Raw genomic sequence first — 14,514 nt, forward strand, 5'->3', positions numbered from 1 at the left:
AGCCTATGAGTGTGTGTGAGGTCTTCTGCGTAGTTTTTGGTGATATGGTGTGTAAAGATATTTGGAAAGTACTAAGAAAAAAAAAGTGTGATATTTGCTTTGGTGGAGGATCTCCTTTGAGAACAAGGAGTAATCTGAGTATTCTGTATGAATTTTGTCAGGAGAAATATTCTTTCACTTTTTATAAAGCATTCAGGCAATTACTGCTTTCATTGATTCGTGGTCACGTTGTTTTAAGAGCTGAGTATTAGGTAGCTGATGAAACTGCATAACACACCTGTATTACACTGAAAATAAGTCTAACTTAATAAGAACGGTGTTGGTTCATTTTTACCCATGAGTGCTGAAGTGTGTGTGCTTTAGGTGTGCTACACTGCATGAAGAAGAGGTCACTGCTGGGAAGCTGCTTAGCAGGATTGGGAGACTGGGAAACTGTTATTTTTAGACTCAAGTTTTCTGTTTTTTCGATGTTTTGTCTGGGTAAGAAAACTGGAAATGAATTGAACACAAGGGATTCATGAAGAGAGGAGGCTGCTCCTAACATCCTAATGGGGCTGGTGGAGTTTCATGAATTACTGCCAATCATTTCACTTGCTAGAGTTTCTACTGAAGGCCGACAGACGTGAATGTGTTTTTAATGGGCTCTCTGTGAACCTGTGACCCCAAAGCCTCCCAGTTCTGTATGAGGGAGAAGGCTGCCTCTGAGTGAGATGGTCTGTGCACCTCCAGAACTGTGCTCTCTGCAAACTTGTCCTTTCAGCTATCACATATCAGGTGAGAGCAGATGAAGCCTCTTTCAGGTTAAGGGGTAAGTTGAAGTCTGGAGAAGCTAGCAGATGGCTTGATAAGAGAATACAGACCTTTATTTCTAGCCTGGCTTTTCAGTAATGCAATGAACTACTGGATCCAGCAGATAGCAGTTCCTTAATTTCAGATGATAGTTGTAAAATTGAAATGATGCAGATAGACTTAAAAGTTTTTTTTTTTTTTTTTATGGCTCACAAATCCCTAAAGGAAAATAGGGGAAAGAACACTCTGTTAACTTCCATTTCCAAACATTAAGATATTACTGTGATTGCACAACCTCTTTTCAAAACAGTCACAGTGGATCCATCACAGTCTGTTTTCTCCTCCTGGTTTTCTTCAGGTCAGTGACTGAATGGACATCAGCAGCCGGTTTTGGGGGAGGCTTAAAGGTCTCCTGTTTTTGGTTGAAACTTGCTTTCTGCTATTCATATGGGTTCCCATGGCACATAATATTAGCATGGACAATACAGATGCTGCCTCGAAGGGTCAGTGTAAATAAGTCCTCCTTTTCCACCCATGGTCAGGATAATTCCTGTGCCCTGTCTGGCTTGGCTCTGCTCTCATTTCCCAGGATGGGGCAGATCTTCTTCAGTAACTTCAGACCTTATTTCTGGCTACCTGTTCCTGAAGTTTCTTAAGCGTTTGTCATGTTTGCACATAAGACTGCAGATGGGAATAATTTTTTTGAATTCTTAAATTTTCTGATGATTCTTCTAAATCATTTGCCTTAGCATAGCGAGCACGTACATGGATAGAAGGTAGAACTCCCTAAGTTATCTGTTCTGGACTGTCTGAATCTCCAGTGCACACTGAGGCTTGCCTGATTCCAGTTCAGCTTGGTGGCAGAGGTCCCACAGTGGGCACTGACAATGGAATGGGTGAGTGATGCTCAGCCCTATGAGGTGGCTGACATCCAGCATCTTGGTACCCCAGCTAGGCACAGGAGTGCTAACCAGCTCCACTCAGTCCAACATGCACAGCCAAGGGCAGGGAGCTCCTCCAGCAGCTGTCAAGCACAAGGACAGTAGTGGCAGGAGGAAAGGCTGCCATGCAGAAACTTGTTCCCTGATAGCATTCAAAAGGCCAAAGTTAATATATTGCACAGAGCATGTGAAATCTGTAGAGCCATCAAGGCTCTGGTAACTTAAAATGATATTAGTCCTGCATTACTTAGGAACAGTTTATGCATGCAACCAGGAGTGTTATATTTATGACAGTTATAACTCTTTCAACAAATTACTGCAATTAAGGGAAAACAACAGCCACTTAATGTAGTATTAAGACTGCAAAATTATTCCAATACTTATCATAATTACAGCGACATGAAGTAATTTCTGTTTGGTTTTGTTTCTTTGTAAATGAGATTTAAGTATTGTATCCCATGAAGATGGCATATCTAACTGTGTGGCTACCAGGTGCATGAATTCTGTTTGTGTGCTAATCCCTTGCTGGCTCTGAGCTCTTTGGCAGCCAGGCATTTCCTGGGGTGCAGAAAATAACAGGCAGCTGTCCCCTCAATTCCAATAAATAAGGAGATATGGAAGATAGCATCTATCTTCTTTGAGACGTGCTTCTTACAGATCTCTCAGCTTACCCAAGTAACTGCTCCTAGAATATTGCTTGTGGAGAACCTGTATGGGCTTCAGGAAGTAAATTTGCAAACTGTTTGCTGCAGAAGAGGCAGTACTTTGTGCTGTAAACGCTTTCAAGAAGTATTTGAATGGAAAAATGACTGTAAAATTGTTGGAGATGGTCTGTTTATTCCCATACTGCTTTCTCCCCCTCCCCCACTAAATTTTATCTGTGCAATGAGAACAGTCCCTTCTGGATTCTGACTTTCCATCTCTAGCCCAGTTATCTTTTCACCTTGGGAACTGAAAAAGAGGGATGTATCTAACAATGTGTTGAGTTTTCTGGATGTCACCTGGCTTAGTGACTTGCAGGATTCCATTTGTTTGTAATGGAAGTTAATGCCTAGAGTGGTATGGAGCCCCCTGTGCTGGGATGAGTTTTGCCTGTCATTCTGGTTCAAGTTCTCTTCCTCTTGAACCTTCCATGTGAAGTATGGGGTTTCCAGAGTTGATTAGAGCAGTTCAAACTTTGTAATCTCATAACACTTAACATCCATCCAGAGAAGACAGTATTTCAAATGGTGAAGCACTCTGCAGCAGATATCACGTAAAGTTGGCTATTTGATGTTGCATGGAATCAATCCTTTGATTTATGGATATTTAGTAGCTAATCCTGATTAAAAAACTTCTTTACAGATAAAATCCATTTATTTAGGAAAAAGCAATCTCTGTATCTCTGCTTTCATCCTCTGATGCAGGTGTTGTAAGCAAAGGAAGAGTGATTTTATTTGCAAAATGTTTCTACATCACAGTCCATTTGATACTTTTGTACCTCTTTAAACTTAACTATATTATTTAGGTCTGAAATGAAGTAGTGATACATTATGCACTGGGCTGTACTGTGTGACTTCTGCAGACTTAAATCCAAAGCCAGTTTATCTTTCTATCAGCCCTTCTGACACTTGCACTTTTGCCAGCTTTTGCAGCCCTTCTCTGTGCAATGTATAGGGTGGTGTTCATCATCATTCTGGCCTATTGTGGTGTGATACCTGAAGCCTGAAAAGCTCTCACATTAGTAGTGTTGGCTAATTCAGCAGCAAAGTAATTATCTCCTTTGGAGATGAAGACCTGTCTTCAGATGGAATTAGCTTTCTAGGGCAATACCAAATCCATGTTAGGGAAAGATAAGCTAAGAGGAAAAAAATTGAACAATGTAGTGTTGCTTCATCAAAAGTTTTAGGACTATTCCTCTTAATTTCTTCCAATGTTAATTAATCAACACTTTTTTCCTTTCAAAAAAACCCTTGTGAGTATACCTGGGGGCAGGATACAAATCAAAAGAGGGAAGGAGTGGGCTTTGAGCCAGATCTAATAAATGAGTGGAGAAGAGAAGCAGAAAGGACTTGCCAGCTACTGAAGTCCTTGGAGCTGATTTAATCCTGATGTCAGACACTCCTTCAAATGTGGGCAAACAGCCCATAATGTAAACTCTGGGGATGGAACTGAAATTGGTGGTCACTTGCATGTCTTGCGGCATAAAAGCAAACTTGTGGTTAAAGCTTCTGTCAGGGGATTAAGAAGGTCTAAAGTTGAAAGCAATGATCTTCTAGGAAAAAATAACAAGCACGCTCTTAGTAGAAAACTTCTATAGCTGTTCTCTTAAGTACTGGCAGTGTGTGCAATCACCTTATAATGAATGGGTCAGAACCATGGGTGGTGTGGGGCCTCTAGGCTTCGGTGCAGCAATACCAATTTAAGAAGGCACAGTCCATTGCATACCCTCCAGATGTGGTCTAGGGGAAGCTTAAGTTCCTTAGTACTACAGCAGCAGTCTGCCTTCTCTGAGAGTATCTGTCTGATCAGTGACTGCACACAGATGTAACTTCTGGATAGGGAAGACATATGATAGTAGCTGCCTGGTTCCCAAAGAGGATAGCAAGGGGACAGAGACAACTTGCTGCCTCTGAGACCTAGGGTGCATTGCTTCCTCCCATAGTATGGGCAGCTCCTTGAATTCTGTTCCTGCATGTGGCTCAATGAGGAAATTGAAACTGATGCTTATTAAATAGCTTTCCATTTTGTTTTGCAAAGGAGCTGAAGTGTGTCTTAGGAAAAAAAGTATGGAGTTGTCTGATCTTTGATTTATGTGTGAAATGGTCTTAGAAATCATAGATACCTCAAACTTGCTTGTAGAAAATCTGTGCATCAGTGCAGAATCTGTAGATTCTGTAGAGAATCTGTACATCAGTAGAAAAGTGAAATGGAGGTGCTGGTCCTCAGTTCCCCAGCTGAAATTTCCTGGAGACCTCAAACTGAAGAGCATGATGCATTACTAACACTGCTGAACTGGGAGACAAACAAGGAGCAGATCAGATAGACTTCCCAGGCATAGCAGGGCTGACAGCTATGTTGATGGCAGTTTTGAGACTGAGAAATGTAGAATGAGGTTTTTCTGTTTTTTAATTTCTTCAAGCAATTCATGCATAGGTGTTTATCAACGTTTACTTTGCTGAAATGTTTTTCAGTTCCTATCAAATTAGCCAGAAAGGGTGTGTGATTCTATTGATCATATAATACTATCTAGCTCTTATAAAATAGCAAACACATCTTAGCTTGATTGCACAACTTCCAGATGGAAGGGTAGATCTGAAAAAACTCTAGTGCACTAAAATACATGGGTGTAATTTCAAAAATCTCCGCCAAGCTTCCACAGAAGCAATTATTTTTCTTTTAAGAGTAGACTTTTCTAGGCTATTCCTGTAAAACCTGAACACTGTAATGCTGTGTTCCCCCAGTTTCTTTTTCCCAGATCAAATTCAAATGTTTTGACATCAGCTGAGTCTCACAGAGTCTCCTCAGTAAGAGGAAGCTGAGATAAAATTAGATGACTTCATCTACTGTTTAAAGAAGATCTTTCCACTGCTTATCAGAATATTGCATGAGTGTTGTGAGAAGTCATTGATATTGATACCATAAAATTTCCAATGCCAAAGCATGTTCTCAAGGTTGAAATTCAGACAGAACAGACAACAGCCTGGTGCCCTATCCAGCAGTGTGCCATGGCCTTCAGTAGCCAATGGGTTAAGCTTCAGTCCAAGACTGCATCTGCAAAAGCAGTGTCATCTACCATTGCATCATGTTGCTTGGCACTGTGCAGAGGGAAGAATACTTATCTGGGGAAATGGCTGTGTTCAGCAATGCCCACAAAACCTCTGGGGGATGCCTGATCCAGCAGCACCCTACTTAGTTAGCGGATGCCGAGATCACTGCATCGACAACCCTGAAGTTCTGGTGGGCAACGCTCACTGGTGGCCTCTCTTGAATTGACTTGCCTGCCTGTTCTCTGCTGTTGACTGCATTAGAAAAATAGAAAAATGATAGATGCTTTCCAAATATTACTTATCCATGTAAGACGTTGTTCTGGTTGCCAAAAAGGTGTACTAGGATCGTGAGCAGAGAGATTATATGTGCAAATGTGATGGGAGACCTCTCACGAACTAGTGTTGGTTTTGTGTTTTTGGTTTTTTTTTTTTTTTTTTTTTTTACTAAGATGCTGTTTGCACTCTGTAAAATGTTAGCATATGCCCTTATTATAAAATAAACTGGGTTATTAGTGTACTATATTGCAGGGATGCTGATAGATAATATGCAGAATTCATTGACTAGACATTGCTGTTTTGTCTCAGTTTTTCATGATCCTCTCTGTGGACTCTCCACCTATGAGAATATTCATTATGCAGCAGAACTACTCAAATGCTCTCTTGATCAAAAATGAAACCTCTATTAATCCCTACTGCATAAGCATTTTGCCTTCTGACAGTAAACAAAGCAATGCTGTTTGTATCCACAAATGCCAGTAAACAAAAACAAAATGCATCAACATGTGCAGGAAGTTGCAGAATGATGCCATGTTTTGATTCTAGACCACTTTAAAAACAAATTAAAAACTTTCTTGCAGATACTCAGGAGCATGCAGATGTGACCTTTTCTGTCAAACAGATCCAGGGGTCCATTATCCCAGGCCTTACGATATCTTCTTGCTAGGTATCAGACTCTGGGAGAAAAGGCATCAACTATGAAGGCTTTTCAAGGGGTCAGTTCTGCTCTGGTCCACCTAGAGTTTTCTAGGAAGAAACTGTCAAATACTTTCAAATGCTGTCTTGTTACTCTGAATTGCCACTTGCCTGTTGATGTAAGCTAGAAATAACACTTGTGAAGGTGCTGGGGAAGTGTTTCACAGAAGTATTTGCCTGATTTCAGTTTTCCTGTTATTCCTCTCCAATTAGTTGGTTTTAGCATCAAAAGCATCATGAAATCACAAGGCCAAATTTATCTGTCCATGTGACTCCTGAAACAAAGCGCTGTCTGGTTTCTGGCAGTGGGACTTCTAGGCTAGCTGATAGTGGCTTCAAAATGGCAGCAAAAAAAGACAATGCCATGAGAGAAGGATGGGCCTTCTGACTTCTGGTCCTTCAGCCCTGTAACTTTCTGTAAAAGTAAGGTAAAGCAGAATAAAGAAAACTGGGGGTTGAATCTTCACTCAAGATGCGATGCCTCCCTGGGTCACTCAGTTAACTCTCCAGATGCAGAACTACATGGGTTATGCCAGTATAAAGTGCTTGGAGGTGTTTTCCCTCCTTTACATTACTGAACTGAGATTTGACAAGCTAGATCTATATAATATCAATTCTGATGCTGGCAAATGTTAAAAATCATTATGGTATGTTTTGTAAAACCCTGCAGTACTTCAAAGCAGACCAGCTGGGGTATTTAATAAAAAAAAATAAAATAAAATCCCTTCATAGATAAGGCCCATGATCCCTAACTAAAGCTTCTTAGATTTAGTTGTATTCAGTGCGTGCCTGGCAACCCGGTCTTGGGCTCTGGCTAATGCTGGTGGAGCTCTGTGTGGAGAGCTGATATGTCAGTCTTGTATCACTGCTTTTCATCTGAGAACAGGTGGTAAAGAATGCTTGTAAGGCTATGGAGAGCATTAGATTTTCTAAGATGCTTCACAGTAAGGGAGCAGAGGTGCAACCCTTCTACTTGATATTGCTGCTGAAGTTCCCAAGAATTCCTAAGCAGGCGAACTCATGCAAACAGGCCTGGGCACAGTGCTGAGGCAGGAGGCTAGTGAACTTCCACCTGAGTGGGAAAAACATCCATTAAGTCTTTACAAGCTGCAAGTAATGTTTGATATGAGTATTCTGCACAGATGTAGTATTACTGTGCCCCTTGATTACCTGAGATGACCAATGAGAACATTGAGGAATACAAAAATAGCATGTATAGTTCTATATTACATCACCCCACCAACAGAGTAGAAGCTGTGATCTGGATCTGAACACAGGATCTGTCATGTCTCTGTTACTTTCATCATTTGGTTGGCTGAACTGCCCCTCAATTAACTGTATGCCATATAGAGCATGTGTGCATATGTGTGTCACTGAGGAGAAAGTGGAAAGAATGGATTGCATTTCCACCACAATTAGTTTTGCTAGTAAGTCTGATATAATCCCCTGAAATTCAGGATCTGAGAAACAGTAGAGATTGTATCAACTACAAATAATTTTGCTGCTATAATGAAATCTGGCTATTGGAATAAAGTCTCAAAACAGTATTGAACTATTTATTAAATAATATGTATTCCCCCAGTGATGAATTCATTTTCAGTTATAACAAGGCTTTGTGAAGTATAATGAAAAATACAGTGCCATGCATAGTAAACTAGCCTCTGTTTTCTTTGACAGCACGCCAGTTCCTCAGCTGTAGTACTACTATGCTATTCATCTCCATAAAGAGCTCTTTCAAAAGTATTATTAAACAGCAGGAAGGAATGGTGTATGACAGCTTCATTAGTCACTACAAGCCAAACCTGGCTGCTTTCTGCTGGGGATTATTAGCGCATTCCAAAACATCCCTGGGTTGATGGCATCCAAAATTTTTTTTTCCCTTCAAATGTATGGAATGTAGCCAAATCTCAGTTTGGAAATCCTGCTATCAAGACCTGTCTGGGCTGGGTTAGGCTCTATTTGTGAAGAGAACATGGGCTCCCTCTTTGGTCATAAGAGTCCAGAAGCATTGCAATAGATCATTTGAAACACACTGACACAGGAAATTATTTTGTGGAAGTGCAGAATGTGATCTTCACAAAATGGCAGATGTTCATCCCACATTACTTTACTACATCCTCTAGGTACCAGATACAGACCTTTAAGACCTTTCTGCACATTTGTGCTTTGTTCACAAAAGGTGCATCCAGAAGGCAAGATATTCTGGTTTAAGGATGCTTATGGTCTCACTGAGATCAGTAAATGCAGGGTTTGGAACTAGCGTGGCATTTCAGGCTCTGTGTTGCTCTGAGATCAATTCTATTTTAAGAGAATCTTCCTTAAGAGGAGCATATGTTACAGGATAATCATGATATGCAGAATTGAGCTCTAGTATAAGTCTGCTGCTTGATTTATTGCTCTTTTGGAATTATCCCAGGCTGTTTATAAAGTGAATAAACTGACTAAAGAAAGTAGAGTGAACAAAATTGGTGGCATTGAATGCTTTAGCTAGCTTTCTTTCCAAGAAAGCACTGTCTAAAAATCAAGTCCCTTGGTACTGAAGTTTCATTGAGCAGCAAAGTCTGAGAAATTGATGGCACTCATATTAAAAATGCTATGTACGAAGAAGTATTTTACTGTCCATGTGTTTCTAATTTCCTGTATATTTGTAAAAATCTCTTAATACATAGTTATTTACGCTTTTCTACCCACATGGAACAAAATATTTTACAGGTAATACCATTCATAATTAGCAGTGTGCCAACAAATGCCTGGTGCTTGAGTGGTGATGACTTAACGTACACTCGAGCTCAGGCAAACCTCTGGTTTGACTAAGCCAACTCATGGTGATGAGGTGGCAGAGGAGAACACCTCTATGTGCTTTTGATAACCCTAACTGTTACTATCTCTTGGACCTCCCTGCTACCAGTAACAGCTGAGATCCTTCTAAGTGGATACAGGAGAAAATTCTCTTCCAACCTTCTTTTTTATTTTATGTATTTGCTGTGAGAGTCAATTTTTTGTGACTTCTGGGGGCTCTTTCTTGTCAGTGTTATCACAGTGATAACTTTGAAGTTGATATACACTGGTCTATAAGGCTCATAGAGGGCTTATGGGTGACAATAGCAGCAAAGCTACAACTGAAAAGCTGTGGGATTAATCTATAGGATTAAGACAAATGAAATGTCCTTGAGTAGGATAGGTTTACAGATGCCTATTGGGATCCCTTTTCTCTGAGAACAGTGAACAAAACCTGAGGTGACTCTTAGCAATAGGCTATCAACTCTCCATGATGCTGGTCCAAACTAATGGTCCTCCTTTCTGGTAGAGTTTGAGTCTTCGCGTGTGTTATCCAATGAAGAAGATGTGGTTCCTTGCTGACTTTTTTGCAGTTCTTCTTAACTAAGATGGGGTTCCATCTTTGATGAAAGGCAGACAGAGGAAGAGGAGCTGCAATTTCTTAGCTTCCCATCTTCTCTGCAGGGCTTTCTTCTTATCCCTGAAAGGGTACAAAGCAGTTGATGTGGCTTGGGAGGTGAGCCTTGCAGGAGGAGGGGAGAAGGGGGTGAACACATGATAAAAGCTTCTGATCTGCCCTGCAGCTCAAAGATATACGTTCTAGTTCTCTGCAGAAGCCAGCAGTTTTGTTTTTCTTTTTTCCCCACACAGTTTGTTCTGTCAACTGCAAGGTGATGCAGGTTGAACTTTGACTGTAGTCTACAAGATACCTTCCCCTACGTATTGGATTTGTTAGTGTCTGTTCTGGCTTCCCTGAGTGCATAAAATCTAATACCTGTTGAAAGATAGCATTTACTGCCAGTGAAAATAATACTCTGCTGTTGAAGAAGATGCTGCCCACTTCTGAATGATTGCCTGTTACCTCCATCCCTCACTGCAGCTTCCAATTCCACATGAGTACTCCAGCAGTGACATCACACTTCATACTCATTTCTGCTCTTCTGACCCTGCAGTTCATTTATTCACTGAACTTCCATTTGTAAATTTGTTTTCTAAGCCTTGCCCATTTGCTCTTGGTGTTGGGCCTTAGTGAAAAGCCTCACTATACATAGCTGGGAAGCCAGGAAGGGGAGGAATGTTTGATATTTTTGTACTGTTTCCAAAGCTACCACTTAGAATGAGCCCATCTAAAAAACTGGCTCAAGAGTATCAGACCCCTTTCTAACCTCTCTGATAAAGATACCATCTATTGTTGATATTATTCATCGAACCTCCACAGGCTCAGAAAATCATCTTTTGAAAAATTAGAAAATTTCTTTTGAGGTGAAAGGGAATCCTTAACATGCTTGAAATAAATTAAAGTTCTCCAAAACCCATCATTTTACCAAATGGAGTGTTAATTACACAACCATTACTCTTCAGTGGGAAGAGCTATGCTTATTAGGGAAGGCAGTGTTTCCTGAGATAGTGTGAGTACATAGCAGCTTCCCCAGTAGCTGCTTTTTGCAAGAATAGAAAAGAAAAAATATACACGCATTAAATGTAATCCTAGCCTAGAAGTTTTAGTAGACTCAGTGCCCTCATATGACAGCTTTTGCAGGTGTGATGGCTAAATTAAGGTTCGCAGCACTCCCTTGGTATGGTGTCCAGGGAAAAATCTAGGTCTGGAAATATGAAGCTAAATAACTGAATAATTTTAAAAGGAGACTGATGGGATTCTGGAGAGCAGCGAAATGCAGCAGGACTGTGCGTACCTGTGAGGAAGAGAAGAACACAGAAGAGCAATAGGTGATTTTAGTGATGTTAGGAAAAAGATTATTTGTTTCCTGGTGTTATAAAGGCAGATAGAGATGTGGCAGGTGCAGGTGTGACAGTGGGCTTCTGCTAAGTATTGTACACATTTCTGCTTCGAAACTGCTTGTCTCAGAGATCAGCAGAATCTGTGTGAACTTTTGAAGGTGCTTCCAGCCTTTGATACTGCACATCTCTCTCCATCGCAACATTTATTTTCTATCTGCATCACTTGAGTCTCAAGACAGGTTGGATGGGTCCTTGTGCAACCTGACCTACTGGCCACCTGGCCCACAGCAGGGGGTCAAAACTGGATGAGCTTTTAGGTCCCTTCCAACCTAAGGCATTCTATGATTGTGTGATTTAATAGTAGTGTAAAATTGTGCTTGTGAAGAGAACTGTCTAAATATTTCACTGTTCAGATCTCAATCAGCATAGATGCAATTGTTCTGGACTTGAGTAGGAAGACCATAAATTAGATCTGTTTTAAAAGTTGGCAAGAAACAATACTAGAAGCCCTGGCTGAGGAGAATCTCACTTCATTCCAGATACCTGACAGTAAGACTTCTGAGCTGGACTTATGAAGGAAAAAAGTGCTAATTCAATGAAGGATTTTTATTTCCCTAGTCTCTACAGATCAGAGATCTACAGATCTCTGTATATAGATCGAGTTTGGACTCGGAATAATTTCTTACAAAGATTTTGCCTGTCTTGGTTTTTGTAACATGTAACACAATACCTGCCACACTGGCCTGTTAACGAGCCTATTAGCTAAAGTACCTTAAATGCATCTATGTTATCGTATTACAAGAGCTGTGAACAATTTTGGAGCAAACTATTTGCTAAAGCAAGTAAGTTGTTGCTAAATGACAGAGTGATTTGAAGATCTGCTATCCCTTCATTTGTATTTTAAGACATCCAGCACTTACATGGCTGTAAGCATTTCATCCAGGTTGCAGGCTCACTAGCTGTATGTGGTTTGGACTTGCTGCATCACATCTTTCACATCTCGCTCTCATGGCTGAAAAATCTGTTGAGGTGCTGAATTATTTGGGCACGTGGCCAGCCTATGTCCACCATAACCAGCCCTATGTTTGGACTTGTAATGTTACCTGGGCTAACAGAACCCTGTGCAGTCACCTAACAGTTTGATCCCTCTCCAATATCCATATTACACAGATATTTTCTAGTGTGTGGAGCAGTAAGTATACATAATTCTGCATAATATAGTTGATAATTTCTGAACGATTTCCTCTCCATCAGTTGTAAAGCTAACCAAGAATGCAATGACAACTATTTATTTTGAGATGGCTTAAGATGAAGGTGAGGCCAGTGCGGTAGCATTTGTTAACAGTGTAGAAAATGAAGACTTGAGTATAGTGTATTAAAGTCTTTGCTTCTAGTAAGTTCTGCCAGTGCTTCATGTGATCTTTCTAAGTAGAGAATGATGAAGTGTAGGCCCAGTATCTACATAGAAGAATAAGTTCTTCAAGGCAGAAATGTCTTCTTAAGCCAAAGTGACCTCCCAAATGACAGGGAAGGCTTTCTGTGGGCTATTGTGTAGAAGGATGCCAGCCATCTGCTCTTCAAATGGCAATTGCTTAGTGTGTTTCAGGAGCTGAATGTTGCTCCCATGTGGTTAATTTCTTCCCTGCCAAAAAAAAAAGGGCTTCTTTACAGTTTGATTCTAAACAATAGAAAGAATAATGGGAACTACAAAACCAACTGTTAGAGGACTTCTGTTTCCCTTCCTCAGCTCAGTTCCTAGCTTCAGACATTACACTGCAATAAAAAAAGCATGTCAGAAATGGTGGACTTCAGAAGATGTACCACCTGGCACTTATTTGAAAGTACAAAAGGGTAGACCATGATTGCGCCAAGTGGGTGCTGTCCCCAAAATATGAGCATGTTGCTCTACTCATAAGTTTCTTTCCTTTCAGCCTTGGAATAACTGGTCTAAGGTCAGTGATTGTGGGGATACAAATGGTGTGGTCTGTAAGGTCAGCTTCACTTAAAGAACCTGGGACAATCTTGTGTAGCTCCGGGGTGGCTGAATACACTACACTTTCCATCAGAGCCTGACATGTCAGAGGGAGCCCCTGAACAGCACACCACTTACCCAAAATACTGAATCACTAAAGTGCTTATGATCTATGCAAGCTCTTCTAAAATTTTTTAAACAAAGATACGTACACCTTTGTCTCTATCTCCTAACTCTTATGCTTTATATTTTGGCTATTTATTGCACAGTTTAAGTGTTTGCTTTAAAGAAAATGTAATTCTATGTCTCCCCAAAGACTTGCTATTCCCCATAAACATTGCCTAGAAACATCTGCTTCCCTCATATGGATCTCATAATTTGTGCCTTGGATTTCATCCAGCTCTCTGTGGAAAAGTGATGCCTTCCAGAGACAGAAACCTGATTATGAGAAACCTTGTGGTCAATAGTGAGTGCCTTTGTTGTAACTGATTTTAAAGAGAAACAGGGATGGGAGAAGCAGTTTTCATAAGACGTTTCTTTCGGAGATTTGCCACACTCTGCCTTTAGGCAGACACAGAGCTGCAGTTTCATGGGACTGTTCTGACTCTCTGGGGTTTTGACCCTTCCAATTTCAGCAATGTATGACAAATGCGTAGGCCTTGGAGATAACCATGTTCATGAAATTTCACCAAAGTTGGTGTCTGGGTGAAGAAAAGGCCCTTTCTCTCTAAGCTCCCTGACTGTGGCATGAAGTTATTCAGCATTAGAAAAATCTATGCAGCAGAGATATCTTGCAAAAAAATGAGAATTAAGCAAGCTTTAACAAGTTACAAAATAGAAAATGACAAGATGATGGGCTTTTTCTGTTCCAGTGTCAATGGAAATATTTGGAAATCTAGAACGAACAGGCTCCAGCGCTAAGTCCTGTACCAGCTGGGAGCAGTGCAGCTGGTAGGAGATGGGATGAAGCTTTTCCTTCTTACAGTGTCCAGGTTCTCTTTCTTCTGCCATTTATGTTTGCAAATAGAGCCTTAGAAGGAGTGTAATGCTCATTACAGTCTGCTAAGGATTAGAACCTTTGCCCAGATCTGCATGAAATGCCTACAGCCCTCTGCCCTAGGACAGTGCTGTAAAGTGTCTGCGTCTGAATGGGATCATTTTACGCTATGTGATTTAAATCTGCACAACAGAAAGTCAAGACTACTTGGCTAAATTTGCAATTACCCAAGTACTTTACTGGCTTCAGCTCTGCTCAGTTTAACTTTGCTCTGTGATTGCAGTGGAGCTCTGGACATACAAATGATCAGTGCTTTCTCTATCACCTCCTAAACATGTTGCAAGACTTCAGGGCTGA

The sequence above is a fragment of the Lagopus leucura genome, unplaced genomic scaffold (genome assembly GCF_019238085.1).
Source record: "Lagopus leucura isolate 7727_CA_CO unplaced genomic scaffold, USGS_WTPT01 Super-Scaffold_100004, whole genome shotgun sequence".
In the NCBI taxonomy this organism is placed as follows: Eukaryota; Metazoa; Chordata; class Aves; order Galliformes; family Phasianidae; genus Lagopus; species Lagopus leucura.